The following is a 17,205-nucleotide window of genomic DNA, read 5'->3' as shown; positions in this document are numbered from 1 at the left end:
CCTTTAGAGATTAGTCACAGGAGGAATGTTCCTCTCTTTGATTATCATTAGAAACACCCTGCAGACCTCAGTACATGCAAATATGAATGTAATTATAATAATGAACTGGAAAATTCACATATCCACTTAGTAATAAAAGAATTTGCTAATTGCGTGTGGGTCAGGGAAAAGGTCTGGGCATGGTGAACAGCAAAGCTCACCTAGGGCTGGGGAGTAATTAGGCCCACAGTAATTATGAGCACAAATGTGTGTGTGTGTTTGTGCATGTGTGTGTGTGTGTGTGTGTGTGTGTGTGTGTGTGTGTCAGAGAAAGAGAGAGAGAGAGAGAGAGTGTGTGTGTATATTTGTGTGTGTATCTGTGTGTTTTGTGGTGTTGGGGGGATGAGAGAGGGTGTGAGGGAGGCTGTGTTGGAGATTGTTTCCTATAGAGCTGAATCAGAAACTTCAGTTGATCTTTGTTGAGGCACTTGTGCATTGCTACAATAAACATTAGGCATGTGACTATGATTTACAAGGGACACGACTGAAACCCAAGCCCATATGTAACTGCAGATTGCTGAAACGAGCATTTAGGCTCTAGTATACACATTGTAATCCCACATATGAAAGGCTGCAATCATACTTGACCCCATGCCATTTTCAGCAGTCATTTGACTCAGCTGTCTCTGCTACAAATACAAGAAACAGACATATATGTTTCTGTTGTGTGTGCCTATCTGTGACAGTGCTATTCAGTTTAGCTATACATGATGTGCACACAAACAAGACATCTTGCTAATATAGAACTATCATGATTAAACTGTTTGCCAAATTATATTCCATTTAATCCAGATTCAAATACCCTAGGCTCAAGTACCCCAGGTCAAGATATGCCCAATCACCAACATATCATCAGAGATATGAGCAGTTTTAGTTATGATTTTTAAACTGAAATGTTCAGTGTTACAGTTCTAAATGCACTTTTACAAACAGAGAAAATAATATGAAATGCTGGTATCAAAAAGTACCTTCACTTTGAAACTGTTGTTTTACAGCATCCTAAACAACGTCAGAATAGCTAGTGGCCTGCTGTCTCCAGAGTGGTGCAGTGTCCTCTGAGTGGTCTGCTTTCCCCAGAGTGGTCTGCAGTCCTCAGAGTTGTCCGCTGTCCTCAGAGTGGTCCACTGCCCTCAGAGTTGTCTGTTGTCCTCAGAGTGGTCCACTGTCCTCTGTGTGGTCAGTCAAACCACCACTGAGGTTCACTGTCCTAATTCTTCACTTTCTCTTTGCTTTACTTTTCTCTTTTCAAAACATATGCATATGCATATTTGAGATGGTTAATATTCATCTACATGTTCTGTTGAAGTTTTGCTTCAAATGCTTTCCAGTGTCGTTTTGCTAAGAATGAACGGGTAAATATTGACTGGCAGCATAACAAAATGACAAACTAATAAATAAAATGTGGCTGGCACTGAGGTGACGTTTGTGTTCTTGTGGCTTCAGTGCTTCATCCGTCTATTCGAATCTGGTTGCTTGTATTTAGTTCCATGATGATAGGAAAACATGAACACTTTGATGTTGTGAGTACATTTTTGCTGGTCCCCACAAGGGAAAATACTTTTCATATAAAAAACAGCTTTTATTTGGAAAAACTAAAAGATCCGAAATATTTCATTTTGGTTACTGAGGTTAAGGTTTGGTTTAGGTTTAAGTGTAGTCGTAGAGTTATTTATCTAAAGTTATGTACAAGTCAATGGGAATACCTCACAAAGATTCTGCAACAGCTCTACAAGATGTTTGTATGTGCGTGTGTGTGTGTGTGTGTTTATGTCAGTATTATTCAAAGTCTTTAGTACCTCAATGTTTCAATGAAAGATGGAACATATCAGAGCGTAGATAAACCATGTTCTTGCGGTCTGGCCTGCGGAACCTGACTGGGTGCATGAGCTGGGCTCAGAGCCATGCGGGCGTGAGCGATGAGCCGGAGCAGAGTCTCGCGCAGCCCACCGCGCCTGGACACGCAAGCGCTCCCCGTCCATCACCATGGACACGGTCCCCCTCACCCTCCTCTTGTTCAATATCGAACAATACACGTTGATGATATTACACATGCCTTGGCAGAGGGCTAATGGGGAGAGAGCAACAAAGGCTCCGACTAAACAACCGAGCAGGAGGGGAACAAAAGAGTGAAATGCACATCGAGCTTTTAGTGGGGAAGCCAGAAAAGTGTCTCCATTTGCCAAGAAGCCGTTTCTCATTCAATTACATGTTCCATGCTCTCGCGCCAAGCCGTATGGAAGAAGGGCTTCCGAGCTGAGCTGATCTCTCTCACCCACTCTGCAATCAACGAGCGAGACTGGGAGCGTGCATGGGCGTGGGCGTGCACGTGGGCGTGGGCGTGCACGTGTGTAGCGTTTATCCCTGTGTGTAGAAAAGTTACGGAAGGAGATGCATGTGTGTGTGTGCGTGTTGTTGTGTGTTTGGGTGTGTGTGTGTGTGTGTGTGTGTGTGTGTGTGTGTGTGTGTGTGAGTGTGAGTGTGTGTGTGTGTGTGTGTGTGTGTGAGTGTGTGTGTGTGTGTGAGTGTGTGTGCGCACATATGTCATGCTCAGGCATATTTCGTGTGTTCTGTGTGTGTATATTTATATGCAGGTCAGACTGATGTTCCCACTGAAACTAGACCTCGTTTACTTTGGAATGAATCAGTTGATCTGAAGTCTCTGTGTTTGTAATATGTGCTGCTTCCTGAGTATTAGTTGTCACATGTTTATGCAATGAAAATATAATTGTCCTGCAATCAGGACAAATCCTGAGGTCTGCTCTGACTGAAAAGTGCTCTTGCTGGAGAAACATGTGGCAGTGCTGTGTGTGTGTGTGTGTGTGTGTGTGTGTGTGTGTGTGTGTGTGTGTGTGTGTGTGTGTGTGTGTGTGTGTGTGTGTGTGTGTGTGTGTGTGTGTGTGTGTGTACGGCCCCATCGTGACAGCAAGGAGGCGGTCAGTGCGGTGAGTGTCACACGAGCACCGGAGGGGTGGACCAGCGGTGTGTCCGTGCGGCAGCGTGGGAGCCCCGTTGCACGACTCGCCTGTAGACACTTGCGGGTTGTTTAGCACTGCGGCAAGTTTCATCACGATTTCACCGGGATGAAAAGGCTAGAGGTGGAGAATGGGACTCGGAGAACGAGGGAGGAGAAAAAGGAGGACTGAGGGGAAAGTGGGGACAAAGGGATTGGGGGTTTGAGGAAAGAGAGGCAAGATGAGACAGTGGAAGAAAGGATGTGACAGAGAGGCCCTTCATGTACACACGTGATAAAGACTCAGGCCACTGTTTATTTGACAAAGTGGAATATGCGAACTATCAGTGCGAGGCCTTCTGACGACTCACAAAGACTCCTGTGTTTAACCACGGGCGTCAATTTATTATTCTTCGTGGTGGATGGATGAAAATGCTGAATATTCTTAACCAGGATTTGGACGGGACATCTTTCATATTCTCTTAAGCATATGCACCTAGTTTTGGGTCTCTGTGTCAGTCTGATCTGGATCCACAGAAATCTAATGAGCCCTTTATGAGTTGTGCTGGTTTTTGTTGCGCAATGCTTCTTGTTTTCCCCCATCTGTTCTCTTATACTCTTATAGTAGCTGCTTTGGTGAAGATGGTTTTAGATTCATTCAAACTGGTAGTTTCCACTCATTTCCATAAATTCGTTTCCAGCATACATAAACAAACACACATAATTCAGTATTACAGTTGTTTCTTTTATTGTGTTCAGCGGCAACATTTTTTCTGTCTCCCTGTGTTTGCTTCCCCATCACTGCCGTGCGCAGCTCACAGCTGTGTGTAAACCTTCAGCTAAAAACCAAACGCTAACCCATATTCTGAAAAATGAGGTGCAGTATGTGAGATATCACAGACGTTTTAGCTCTTTGGAGAAACTCCAGAGCTTTAAGTTGCTTTCATTTCTAGCATCCTATAGAGCCGACTGTGCCATGCTGGGTGCTGTAAGAAGCCTCCCAACAGTGCTGCAGTGGTGGGGGGATGTGGGTGTGGTCTGCTGTGCCTGGATGCCACTGATGTTCACCCAGTGTTCACTCCCCTCACCCAGTGTGCACTCCCCTCACCCAATGTTAACTCCCCTCACCCAGTGTGCACTCCCCTCACCCAATGTTAACTCCATTCGCCCAGTGTTCACTCTCCTCATCCAGTGTTCACTCCCTCACCCAGTGTTAACTCCATTCACCCAGTGTTCACTCCTCTCACCCAGTGTTCACTCCACACACTCCCTGTGTTCACTCCACACACTCCCTGTGTTAACTCCAGTGTTTGTCTTTTTCACAGCCACCATGTTATGGCGTTAAGTCGTAAAGAAGAGGAATCCTACAGGTAGGCCTGTTTTTGCTCTCTAATAAATCTCCTCTATTTCATCTGTAATTGGTAGGCACTCTTAAATCTCTATACAGACAGGCCTTGTTTTCAAGAGTCCATGAGTCACCGGATGTTCATGTCAACTAGAGCACTTTTATGAGTGCAGTTGAATTTGACCCTGTTCTTGATTTAACCCTTTTCTTTATTTGACCCTGTTCTTCATTTGACCATTTTCTTCATTTGACTGTTTTCTTCATTTGACCGTGTTATTCATTTGACCCTCTTCTTGGGATTTCTGCTTGAAAGAAAAATGAGCAAACACAGGGAACACACTGCCACTCCAGGGCAGTTCTTGATTTTCTGAGCAACAGTGACAAAATTTAAAGGCATGTGAATCTCATTCAGTGATATTTACTCAGGGCCTCTCCATCCTAATCACAGACACACACACACACACACTCTCTCTCTCTCTCTCTCTCTCTCTCTCTCTCTCTCTCTCTCTCTCTCTCTCTCTCTCTCTCTCTTCCCCAGAGGTTTTGCTGTCCGTTTGTGCATGTATATGGCTTTTATTGGCTTGGCCTACTCTAAGGAGACAAGTCAGCAGGGCGCAATCTGGTTTGAGAGGTTGACCAATTATATGAGAGAGAGAGTGTGAGAGAGAGAGAGAGAGAGAGAGAGAGAAAGAGAGGTGATAGTATGTGGATGACTAATGCTTCTCTATTTGTCCATCAAAAAACAGAAGGCTAATTGCTCATGCAGCCCTCATGTTCATAATTCTGATTGGCCAAATTTGTCCCAGAACAAGCCAGATTCTGGGTCTTGCGTCAGTGTCGGTAAAACTCGCCTGTATGTGCACGGTATAAAAACTCAGCGCAGTGTGCGGTCAGCTCACAAGACCAGTCAGGCCCAATCACTTCATTCTGCTCTCGGGCCAATTAAGCTCCAGGCTGCAGTGCGGAGGCTGAGGCTCTCCTGGCACGCTGGCCTCCGCACCCCAGAGGGACCCGGCGAGGGAAACGGCCCCTTCATCTCACCACTTTCACTGGGCTGTTAAACGGAGCGGAGAGAGCGAGGCCTTGCTTCGGCTTGGCCGGAGGGTCTGCGGTGACCACACGGCGGAGTTCCCTTGTTTACGAGACTTGCACACAGGTGCACAAGGTATGCTGAGTAGGAGGGGGAAGCGGAAAGAGCAGGAGGGTGTGAAGAACAGAGGCGGGGGGAAGTAGAGTGGAGCCTAAACAGTGGGAGAAATAAACGTGACCACCCTAAGACAGCGCAGGAGAACGTGCCAGAACGTGACCCTTGCTGTTTGGGTTTGGTCTGTCGTGGACGAGTGCAGGTGGTGGAGCTGAGGGCCTCACGTGGCCCGCATGCTGAGCTGGGCCTGGGCCACAGGACTGAGCACAACCATGAACGCTGCAAGCGGAAACAGGGCCTCGCTCCACCATGCTGATCCACCTGAGCCCTGTCTGCTCTCAGCACAGCCTCCACCCAGGAGCCCTGCTCTGCCCTCTCCACCCAGGAGCCCTGCTCTACCCTCTCCACCCAGGAGCCCTGCTCTACCCTCTCCACCCAGGAGCCCTGCTCTGCCCTCTCCACCCAGGAGCCCTGCTCTGCCCTCTCCACCCAGGAGCCCTGCTCTACCCTCTCCACCCAGGAGCCCTGCTCTACCCTCTCCACCCAGGAGCCTTGCTCTGCCCTCTCCACCCAGGAGCCCTGCTCTGCCCTCTCCACCCAGGAGCCCTGCTCTACCCTCTCCACCCAGGAGCACTGCTCTACCCTCTCCACCCAGGAGCCCTGCTCTACCCTCTCCACCCAGGAGCCCTGCTCTACCCTCTCCACCCAGGAGCCCTGCTCTACCCTCTCCACCCAGGAGCCTTGCTCTGCCCTCTCCAACCAGGAGCCCAGCTCTACCCTCTCTACCCAGGAGCCCTGCTCTACCCTCTCCACCCAGGAGCCCTGCTCTACCCTCTCCACCCAGGAGCCTTGCTCTGCCCTCTCCACCCAGGAGCCCTGCTCTATCCTCTCCACCCAGGAGCCCTGCTCTGCCCTCTCCACCCAGGAGCCCTGCTCTACCCTCTCCACCCAGGAACCCTGCTCTGCCCTCTCCACCCAGGAGCCCTGCTCTACCCTCTCCACCCAGGAGCCCTGCTCTACCCTCTCCACCCAGGAGCCCTGCTCTACCCTCTCCACCCAGTACTGGGGGTGTTGAGAGATCTGGCCTGGTCTCTGACTTAGCGCAGGTAGATTTTGGGGAAAAACTGGAAGGTCTTCTGTATTTGATAGGTCCTGGCTCTCTTTTCCTCACACACACACACACACACACACACACACACACACACACACACACACACACACACACACACACACACACACACACACACACACACACACACACTTGCTGCATACACAATATTATAACTCACAGTTAAAGGCAGAGTTAAAGGACACGTGTCAGGGGGCAGATCTGACTGAGTCTGTCACTTTATCGTTTAAATAAAGCTCCATTTCTCCCCATCCGAAGTTCCTTTTGGCCTTGTTAAAAACAATGACATTGCTGAAAGAAGTAAACAAATTTAACAAGTGCTATGTGTTGTCCTGTCGTCTGGGAATGTTCAGAGAAGCATGACCATGTACTCAAATATTTTGACATCTCTCTCGACTCCAGTCCTCTTTAATGATAATTTTTCATTACTTTCTTTTAATAACAGAAAAAAATCCCACATTATTTTTCTAAATAAAACAAGTTCCAATTTAATTTTTTCCTTACTTTATTCTGTTTATTTTGGTGAGAAGTTTGTTCCAAAACTTCAAAGCGGAGTGTGTTGTAAGATTTCAATTGAGCCATTGCACCAGATACTTTATTACTAATGTATTTTTAGGCCTCTGTTGAAAACCCAAAGAAGAGGCCCTGCTGGTAATGCTCCATGTGAAGTCAGCAGTGTGTAGGTAGCTGTGCATGAGGGTTAGGTTTCCACCCCCTCTCCTGGGCCTTGCGTGGTATCCGCAACCCCACTCCAATTCCTAATATCCATCAACCCTCTGCTATTGCTGACATGCTGGGCAGTAACCTTGCAGACCCAAACGCACCGGTTCGAGCCACATTGCGAGCGGTATTCTGAGCGGTATTCCGAGCAGCGACCTGAGATTCCACTGCCTACTCCTTGCTCCACGGTTTGTGTTGTCTTCCTTCCAGAGCTATAAAATTGACCTTTTACACAAGTCCTGCACGCTTTTGCATTATCGATTAAGATGCGCTGTGGAGAGAGATGAAAGACGGTGAAGAATTCTGAGTTGCCATTCAAGTTTGGCATTCACCAGAAGCTTTGCTAGGAAAAACGTTCAGGCACACAGGAAAGGCAGCAGAACACCCCCAGGCCTGGCGAGCCGGGAGCAGAGCTGTTAAAAGCATTTAGACTTTAAAGCCCCATTGTTTGTGTATCCAGGAGAAAACGGAGCCTCCCACTCTGTCCGCCACTGTGATGGATATTTGCAATTTTGGATTTTCGGGATTTTTTAAGGAAGGTGTGGGGGATTGCTGTTTGCTTTATAAAAATTATTTTCATTTTATTTCTGGTATATTTATGTGCCAGGTTTTCTTTAGCCCTAATGTTTGCTGTAAACTTCATCGTGCCATTCTTCAAATTTACATAAATCTGTTATAACCACTGTGGATATATGGAACTCATCACTCACCAGACCTTTTACTAACATAGGCTAACCACATGTTAACCTCTCACTGTCACTCTTTTATGCATATATTTACTTTTTCATAAACGTTTTCAATGTGGATAGCGTAAAAGAAAATGTATTCCCAGTTAACATAGCCAGACAAAGTTAAATGCCAAATATATAGTGATGTAAGTGTGATGAAACCAGATTTAGAATGTGTTTTAAAGGGCTCAGGCACCAGTGACTGGTAGTGGTCCAGCCCTCGGTGCCTGTATGTGTCATTAAGTGATCCCTTCCTGTGCTTCTCGCTAAAACCAGATCCCTTCTCTCCTGGTCCCAGCTGGGATCATCAGGCCTCTTGCCCCCCATAGTGTGTTCTGTTTTCTCCATCAGCTGCTACGGTCAGACTCCACAGTGCCTCTTAAATGGTGCTGGTGGTAAGGGTGGGGGTGGTAATGGTGGTGTTGGTGGTGGTGGGTGGTGGTCTGGGGGAGTGAATTCCCAGGCTGTGGAATCATAATGCATTAGATCATGTGCAGGCGTCATAGAAAGCACTGTTAGATATATACAAAGCCGACGGTGTTTAGTAGACAGGATGCTAGCACATAAAACAGATAGTGGTTAGAGTGGCAGATGCGCTGAACAGTTTGTACACACTCTCTTCCTCTCTTTATCTGGCCCTCTCTCTACCTTTCTCCCCTCTGACCCCCCACTTCCTATACACACTGCAGATTCTCAGCCTTCCAGCGTGTTGGGAATTCTCTTCCCTCATGCACAGACAGACATATGAGGCGCTCTCTCAGCTAGTGCTCACAAGGGCACACTTTTGACCTGCTCCAAATTCACACAGTGTGCACATGGTCACGCAGCTTTCATGCTGATCTGTGTGTTTGTGTGAGTCTATGTGTGTGTGTGTAAACATAAAATGTACAGTATAAAAGCTCGTACAACACCCCAGCACTGCTGTTTGTTACCTGGAATTATCCATAAAAGCACGTGAGTATGAGGGTGTCAACGTGGCCTACCGAGCCATGTTTCGGCCGGGGTCGTGACCCAGCACGTCCACATGGTGCAGGATGCCGGCCAAGCCCTCGCTGGAGAGTGCGGCCAGAGCTCTGGCAGTGGTGCGGGTGCCGAGCGAGCACTTTTGGCAGCCCGGCCCGGGGCTCAAGCGTGCCTTCATCAGAGCCGAGCTGCTCGGAGCTGTGTATTATGTGGTCGTGTTGCATGACATCACCCGGCGTTGTGTGCGGAGCGTCCGCCCTGGCGAGAGAGACGCCGCCACACACCGCCTGTTTGTTCAGCTGCGTCACATGTGTTTCTGCTGGACGCGGAACGGACGGCCGCGCCTGCAGAGATCCCTCCGCCTCGGCCCGAGGATCCTGATCTGCAGAGATCCCTACGCCTCGGCCCAAGGATCCTGATCTGCAGAGATCCCTACGCCTCGGCCCAAGGATCCTGATCTGCAGAGATCCCTACGCCTCGGCCCGAGGATCCTGATCTGCAGAGATCCCTCCGCCTCGGCCCGAGGATCCTGATCTGCAGAGATCCCTACGCTTCGGCCCGAGGATCCTGATCTGCAGAGATCCCTACGCCTCGGCCCGAGGATCCTGATCTGCAGAGATCCCTACGCCTCGGCCCGAGGATCCTGGTCAGCATGCGCGGAATAGTGCAGAAGAACCTAAACAGATTGCAAATTGCATCGAACATGCAGACAACCAATGGGTCACGTGTGGAACTCGTTTACAAGGACGGTAAACTGTGCAGCCTCATGGATTAAGGATCTGCTGCTGCTGCTGTATGTCTCAGTGTGGCAATGAAAGCGGCCCTCTCTATGCGTGCAGGTCTTTGAGCGGACGTGTTAGGACCCTGGCGTGGCCGTCCTGTCCGTGATACGGGCGGCTCGCGTGCTGCCTGACGGCGGCGTGCGGTCCACACGCGCCCCGGGCCAGCTGATGGATATACTGAGTGTGTAGAGCGTTAAATAATAGCACGAGCCAACAGCCGTAAAACTGGTGGAATGTCCAGCAGGAGCGCTGCTTTTACTCCAACCGTCTCCCTCCTGCCACTGGGAGCAGTGATGGCCAGTTAGACTCCTGCCTCACCAGCACTCCTCGTATTTCACCTCCGTGTACTCAAGCCCACACATTCCCACAGAAGCCATTCAGCATTAGTGTCTTGTAGTGGCCAGACGATGCATTTAGGCAAGTCTGTGGTTGTACTTCAGGAACTATGCTATAGAAATACAATATCAGAATTGAATATACAATATGTATTGTATAAAAGATCTTCCCCTCTCAATCTATAATATACCCTCTATAACATACTTTTATAGTATTTCGGCAGTACATGTCTAACATCATTTACAAAGTCAGTCACTTAATACATTGAGTCATATTACCCAGATGCAGCAATGTGAAGTTTGCTGTCTTCTGAGAATTTGACAAGAAAACATGCTTTCTGTGTACTATAACAATAACTGTTTTCTTCCAGTTGACCTCACGTGCTTAACTGAACTTAATTAACAGAACAGTGATCATAACTCCAGTATGGCGGCCTGTTGCATCTCTCTGTACAGAAACTTCCCTGCTGGACTGCTGGCTTCAGGAATGATTGGCTACAGAGGACATTAGCATATGGAGTTATGGAAATATTTCGGATGAGTTTTTGCAGATGTGTATATGGAGATATGGAGAGTCCACCATGAGAGATATATAGAACCTTGGATGCAGAGACGAGTGGTGGACCGGTGTATTCAAATCTGTGTGTGTGTGTGTGTTTTAATGCCATGTCTATTACGCATATGCTTATTGCTCTGCAGAAAGGATGGGAATTCATATCATTAAGATGGAAACTACTGAATTAGAGGGGCGGTGACAGATGCTGACATCTCAGACATATTAGGTGTAATGCATGTGAATATGATGGGGCACACCGCTGGCTTCAGGCAGTAAATATGGAATATATCAGAGTTGTTTCGACATTCAAGCAGTAATGATGTAGTAGTAAATGGGAGGCTGAGGACGGCTTGAAAGTGGACCTGGACGGAGGAGTGTTGTGGAAAACTTGGGCTATGGTGCGGAGAGAGTCCAGCGGAGTGGAATTACGTGAGGGGGAAAATTGGGAGATTGTTTGAATAATGTGGAATAATGTTGAATAATCAGGCTGGGATTCAGGAAATAAAAAGAGCGTGTGGAAACTTTTTGGAGGTTTCTTCCTGGCTCCCGATGGAGAGCTCTGCACTGAATGATTGGATGTGATATTGGGCATGCCTGAAATGCATTTTAACGGGTCAATTGTTATGGTAAGAGGGAGGAGAAGAAGAACGATATCTTTCTAACATGCTTAAGTCTTCCTTTTATAAAGCCTTCTTTCCTGTCCTCTCTACTTAAGGTTGTAAATCTTTCCTTGGTGTCGTGGTAAGTGTCCTGAAGTCTGGCCATCCAAACAGCAGCCATTCTAACCTGCGTCCAAACACGGCCATAGAGACCAGAGGAAAACAGCGTCCAGTCTGTCTGTAAGAGACACCCTTTCCATCGGCAGTCACACACCATCTCCCCATCACAGGGAGGAAAGACGAGGAGACAGAAGACCGAATGGGATGCAGAAGAGAGGGAACAGTGGCTGTTTTTTTTTTGTGTGTGTGGTTGAGATCCATAGTGGGTGTGTAGGGGGGCTGCCAGAGGCACTGCTCCCCCAGAGGGCCTGCCGGGGTCAGGAAAGCAGGCCAGCCTATTAGGGACCCCACTGTGTCTCCACAGCACTGCAGCTCAATGGAGCATTTCTGCCCCGTCTTCTACTCCCAGGGGTTTGGAGAGGCCTGGGCCTAAATGGGAAACCTAGCCAAGCACATCATTACATAATTACATTTCTCAATGCCACAGGAAGCAACTGTTATCGACATTATGGGAGATGGGGTAACACGGCCCATCAGACTGTGGTATTACAGTGTAATGGACAGTTTGTGAAAAGTGGATGGAGCTTTGAGCTTGATAAAGGAAATCTCTGCATTTTATTTCATTGCTCTAATGCTGCTCTATTTTGGTGAAATCTCAGAATCAGACAATGTAAATTCCAGACTTCACAAACTTGCAGCTTTGTTACTTTGTTACTGTTCTCTTCATGGTATCGCACTTTGTGAAAAATTTGTTAACTTCATCAGCTAGCCAGAGGAATGCCAGCATTTGACTTGTTTACCATGAACATTTAGTACATTAATGTCCTTACTCATTGAGATATGGTGTGAATATCTATTTTTAAATCACAGAATTGATGTTTGAAAATAGGTCTCAGATTATGGAATAGTAATATTTTTCTTTCCTTTAAAAGATAAATCTCTAATACATATCCTTGGATGAGGATAATTTCGATTTCAATAAAGAGCCTCACTGTTTATGGAGGTTTTAATAAAGGTTTTATCTATATGATCTGAGACAAGATTTTAAAATGTTATAAGATGGGATGTAACATTTATAGATTATAATTATTATGTTTATAGATTATAATATCAGAATAAGATGAGCTATAAAACAAAGCTTTTATTAAAGTCTTTAGGGTAACTACAGTTTTTAAACCTTCTCTGCTTTTCACAGTTTGCCTTTCTTTGATGTCCACATGGAGATGTTTGCTATTAGCAAAAAGAGCAGAGCAGACCAGTATGAACAGTTCAACAGGGTGGGCCTGGCAGCTCAGGCCGATCACTGTCACTGTGTATGTTTTACTCGGTGAAAATCTCCAACTGAAGGACTAATTGTCTGATTGACGGATTAATTTACTAGTTTCAGTGACTAGGGAACACCTCCCCTCATACTCCAAATTACCAAAAACTTTCTTCTCACTCCAATTCAAACATTTTGTAGCTTGTGGCATTAATCAGTGGGCATTTTACTTTTGGCTATCAGTGGCAGTTGTACAAATGTGAATGAATGGCCCCTAGTTTAAAGGCTATAATCATATCATAAGATTACTGTTTATATCGTTGTGTTGGGCCTCGTTTGAAACAGAGCTTCCTACTTCATCTCTTGACCTCTCTCGCGTGCTGTCTTTCTCTCTCTCTCTCTCTCTCTCTCTCTCTCTCTCTCTCTCTCTCTCTCTCTATATATATATATATATATATATATATATATATATATATATATATATATATATATATATATATATATATATATATATATATACCAGGACTTTGCTCAGGCTTCCTGGATTGTGGTGTTGATTCCACTAATTGTACCTGGATTAGAAAATCTAGCAAGCTTGAGCAAAATCCTGGTGAGGACTTTTAATCTCTGAACCTGGAATTGACACCACTATATATATATATATATATATATATATATATATATATATATATATATATATATATAGTGCCTTTCAGGATACCCAAGGCACTTTACAATTGTTAACACAGGTACAAGTCTCAGACAACCAATCACACACACACACACACACATATATATATATATATATATAGAGAGAGAGAGAGAGAGACAGAGAGAGAGAAGAGATCTTTCTCTTTCTTTCTACTGTATGTTTCTGATCTGATCTACCTACAACATGCATCCGTTACACCGTTTCACTAGTGACAGCCCCATATTCTTCTCCATGGGAAGAAACTGGAAGTCATAACATAAAAAACAACATGATTTTTTTTCCACTGGTTGTAAAAAGAGTGGAGTGGAGTTGAGATTGCTTGTAATGTGAGGGAATATATCCTGTGTAATTGTGGGGATCATTTCCACCACAGAAGCTGAGGTCACACATGGGCCTGCCTCGTGGTCCATGCGAGGTGGGCTAAGGTCTGTTCACCTCCAAATCCTCTGCTCTTAATGGTCTTTTTCCTTTCGGACTCCTGGGGTGATGTATTGCTCTGGTCAGGGAAAGGAGTCTGTCAATAAAGCTGCAAACTAAAGAAAGGGATACAGTTTACTTCACCCCTGAGAAAGACTCGGTGTGCTTTTTACACCACCCAGCTGAAGAAACAGAAAATGCACAGCACTTGAAGTGCACACATTATCCTTAATAATGAACTTTGCCAATATGTTTGGCCCTGAATTAGGAATAGTTTTAACACAAGGAGATGCCAGATCAGGTTTCACAGAGCCAGGAGCCATTGGGACTCTGGTTCTGTCTGGATTTGTTGTGCACATAGCTCTATTCAGATGATGTTGCAGTGTATCGCTGTTGTTATATTATTCTTTCTCTACATGTTATTATCATGTCTTCTATTTGTCTCTTATGGAGTCCAGCTCCATGTCACAACTTTTGAAAAGTTTCAGCGTGTTTCTTACAGTTCCTCCACGACTCCATCCGCTACAGCATTATTACATTCTCAAGCATTCAGCTTTGTTTCTTTTCACTTCTGTGTTTTTCTTACATTCTCAGGGAGCCAAAATCATATTTATAATTTCATAATATCACAATTTTTGGAAAATGTGATAAATGATTCGATTTGAGGCATCCCTCCTGCAAAGCCCTTTATTTACTACAGTAAAGCTGGTCTCCTGCTTCTTTGACCTCTCCCCTGTCATTTGTTCCCACTCCTGAGGGTTTGCAATCTCTCCCTCTTTCTCTGTCTCACTGGCTCTGACACACTCTATCTCTTTCTCTCTCTTTCTCTCTCTGTAACTCCGTGGGTCTCTCACTCTATGTCTCTCTCACTCTATTTCTCTTTTACTCTCTCTTTGCTTTCTCTTGTTTCTGGGGAGGAAAATCTTGCCATTTATGTGCTCGGGTTTAAGTGTCTGTTCTCATATGTCCCTGGCAAAACAGCATCCATTACTTTTGAGATGAGGGGGCTCTCTGCAACTCAGTCTTGACAATGAAGAAAGCCTTCAAAGTTGGAACAGATCCTTAAAACTGAATACTGGAACCCATTGTCACTGGGACTGTTCTGACACCATTCATCTTCACAAAAGACTCAAAGAAGAAATGCATTAAAGTGGTATCCCTTAGACTTCAGCTGAGACGGATGAGGGTTTTGAGACTGGTGAGCCCTACTCCTTCACCCTCTTAGTGTGTTTACTGTCCATAGAGACTGACACGGGGGACGATCATATGCCCGTGACCAGTGGTCAGGGGTCAGATGAAGAGTCGTTAATGTGAACGCAAGATAAGGTGAAGAAGAACAGAGCTGTTGTGATACGGGTCTTTCCACTAATCCTACAGTATGGTCACTGGCAAACGCGGGCCTCCCTTAACATGTGCTCACAATTAACCCTCCTACAGTGTGTTGAAGCTGCTCTCCCCATAACAGAAAGATGGCTTTACAGAGGGGGGAGCATCAACAGTTATAAAACTCACAATAATTGTGTGTGTGTGTGTGTGTGTGTGTGTGTGTGTGTGTGTGTGTGTGTGTGTGTGTGTGTGTGTGTGTGTGTGTGTGTGTGTGTGTGTGTATGTGCGTGCGTGCGTGCATGCGTGCGTGCATGCGTGTTCTCTCATATGATTAATGTGTCCTGCCACTTGAGACAAGTTTACACCTTCATGTCACTGTGACATTACCCAGATCTCATGTGGAGTATACCCCCTTGTCAGGTATTTTATTCTGTATTTAGAATAAAAAAATCCACTGTGGTTTTAGATCGGCTGTCACACCTGTAAAGTGCCTTGTGTATGTATGGACAATATTTTATGATATGAGAACTGGTGGTTGATTCATATGTTGTAAAGTGTTGGCGGTGAAAACTTTTGTCTGAGTTAATACGATCTAGAGTTTTCTTCTCCCCTAAAGGATAAAACAGAGCCTCTGCTATCCTGTTGAACTGGTGTCATGCAGTATCACGCTTCCTGTCACTTCAGGGACAAAAGCTGTAATATTAGATTTTCATTTCAAAGAGTTCTGTCAAACATGAACATCATCACCATATTCAAGGTAAATTTATTATGGTCTCCGTAATTTCACATGAAACAAGTCACAGGAAACAAGATCTAATATGAAATAAGATGCAGTGAGGTGTATTTGTGCAGGTGTCCTGTCACACGATACAGGGCCGGGACATTAATTTCAAGTCCATTAAAGTTTATTGGTTACATGCTTTACATACATTATTATTCAATTGTGAATAATGTAGTTTATGTACATTGACACCTTGTTACTGTAAAGTGCCACGTTTAATCTAAGTGCTTCACAAGTCAGGAATTGGAGTAATAACATTTTTTATATGGTCACCAATGTTCATTTGAATTATGTTTTGAGTGTGAAGACCAATGCTGCAGTATGCGGAGAAAGTTTTGTGAGGTGTTACTGAATTTGGGTTTAACAAGGACAAGCCTATGACACGTGAGATATTGTTCGGGGGATGAGTATCTGCTGACTGTCAGCGACCAGATGCTTTAGTAGAGAAGGTTCTCTACCTCTCCAGTCTCTCTCCTCACCCAAGAACAACAGGCCTAATTCCAAAACATGACCCTGCACTGGCGATGCCATGGAGAAGGGGACTTTCCCACTGCACCGTGCTGGGTTCTGGCTCAGAGCGACGGTCGGCAGTACAGGAGAACCACGGGGCCTTTGTTCAATGAACATTTTCATGGAAGTTCTTTACAGGACCCAGACAGATGGAACGTAGCATAAGGAAGTGTCTCCAAAATAATGGAGAGGCTGACTGTGGGCTTTTTAATAACTCTGCATTTGCTAATAGCACTCGGTGACATATTGCAAGGTGAGGTAAGGAAGGGATATACTATACATCTGATGGCACTCTCAGTACTGTCTGTGAGATCTGGGTGAACCTGAAATGGTGGAACCTCTGAAGATGAAGTGTAACCACCATGAAAATATGTTAAATTATTGGTCTTTTTTTGTAATTTAAGCTATTCCTATTTGTCCAAAATGTGTGTCAGCAGAAGGTTTTTCAGTAATAAATGTCACATCCCACTAAGTGCTAAACTACCAAGAATTATTAACCAGCAATCGCTATTATTATATTTTATATGTGCCTGAGTTATAGCCCCCGTGTTTAAGAACATTCTGCTCCATTAACAATTCCCTACGATTTCTAGGAGAAAAGTCCATAGATGGCCCAGCACTGTGTTACTGCCAGAGGATACGAAGCCCAGGCTGTACACGTGTGTGCGGGCGGGGGAGGGGGGAGGTGGGATAATACAGATGGTGGCAAAAACAATCTCACTGTTTCGCTCCATCCTGAATCCCATAGGCTGCTGCTGAACATGACCTATATGCAGTGACACACCAAG

At 45.6% G+C, this 17,205-nt stretch overlaps 1 long non-coding RNA gene across 1 annotated transcript in view; it reads left to right on the top strand.

Annotated features, from left to right (window-relative positions):
* LOC143514432 (uncharacterized) overlaps positions 1–17,205 on the top strand; it is a 194,519-nt gene that overhangs the window by 31,844 nt on the left and 145,470 nt on the right. The window contains exon 3 of the long non-coding RNA XR_013130874.1: positions 4,315–4,359. This is a non-coding gene — a long non-coding RNA (uncharacterized LOC143514432). The remainder of the gene's footprint in view (positions 1–4,314; positions 4,360–17,205) is intronic.

This window comes from Brachyhypopomus gauderio, chromosome 5 (assembly GCF_052324685.1).
Source record: "Brachyhypopomus gauderio isolate BG-103 chromosome 5, BGAUD_0.2, whole genome shotgun sequence".
Lineage (NCBI taxonomy): Eukaryota > Metazoa > Chordata > Actinopteri > Gymnotiformes > Hypopomidae > Brachyhypopomus > Brachyhypopomus gauderio.
Note: the sequence above shows the minus strand (reverse complement) of the source record. Positions and strands in the feature narration are given on the sequence as shown.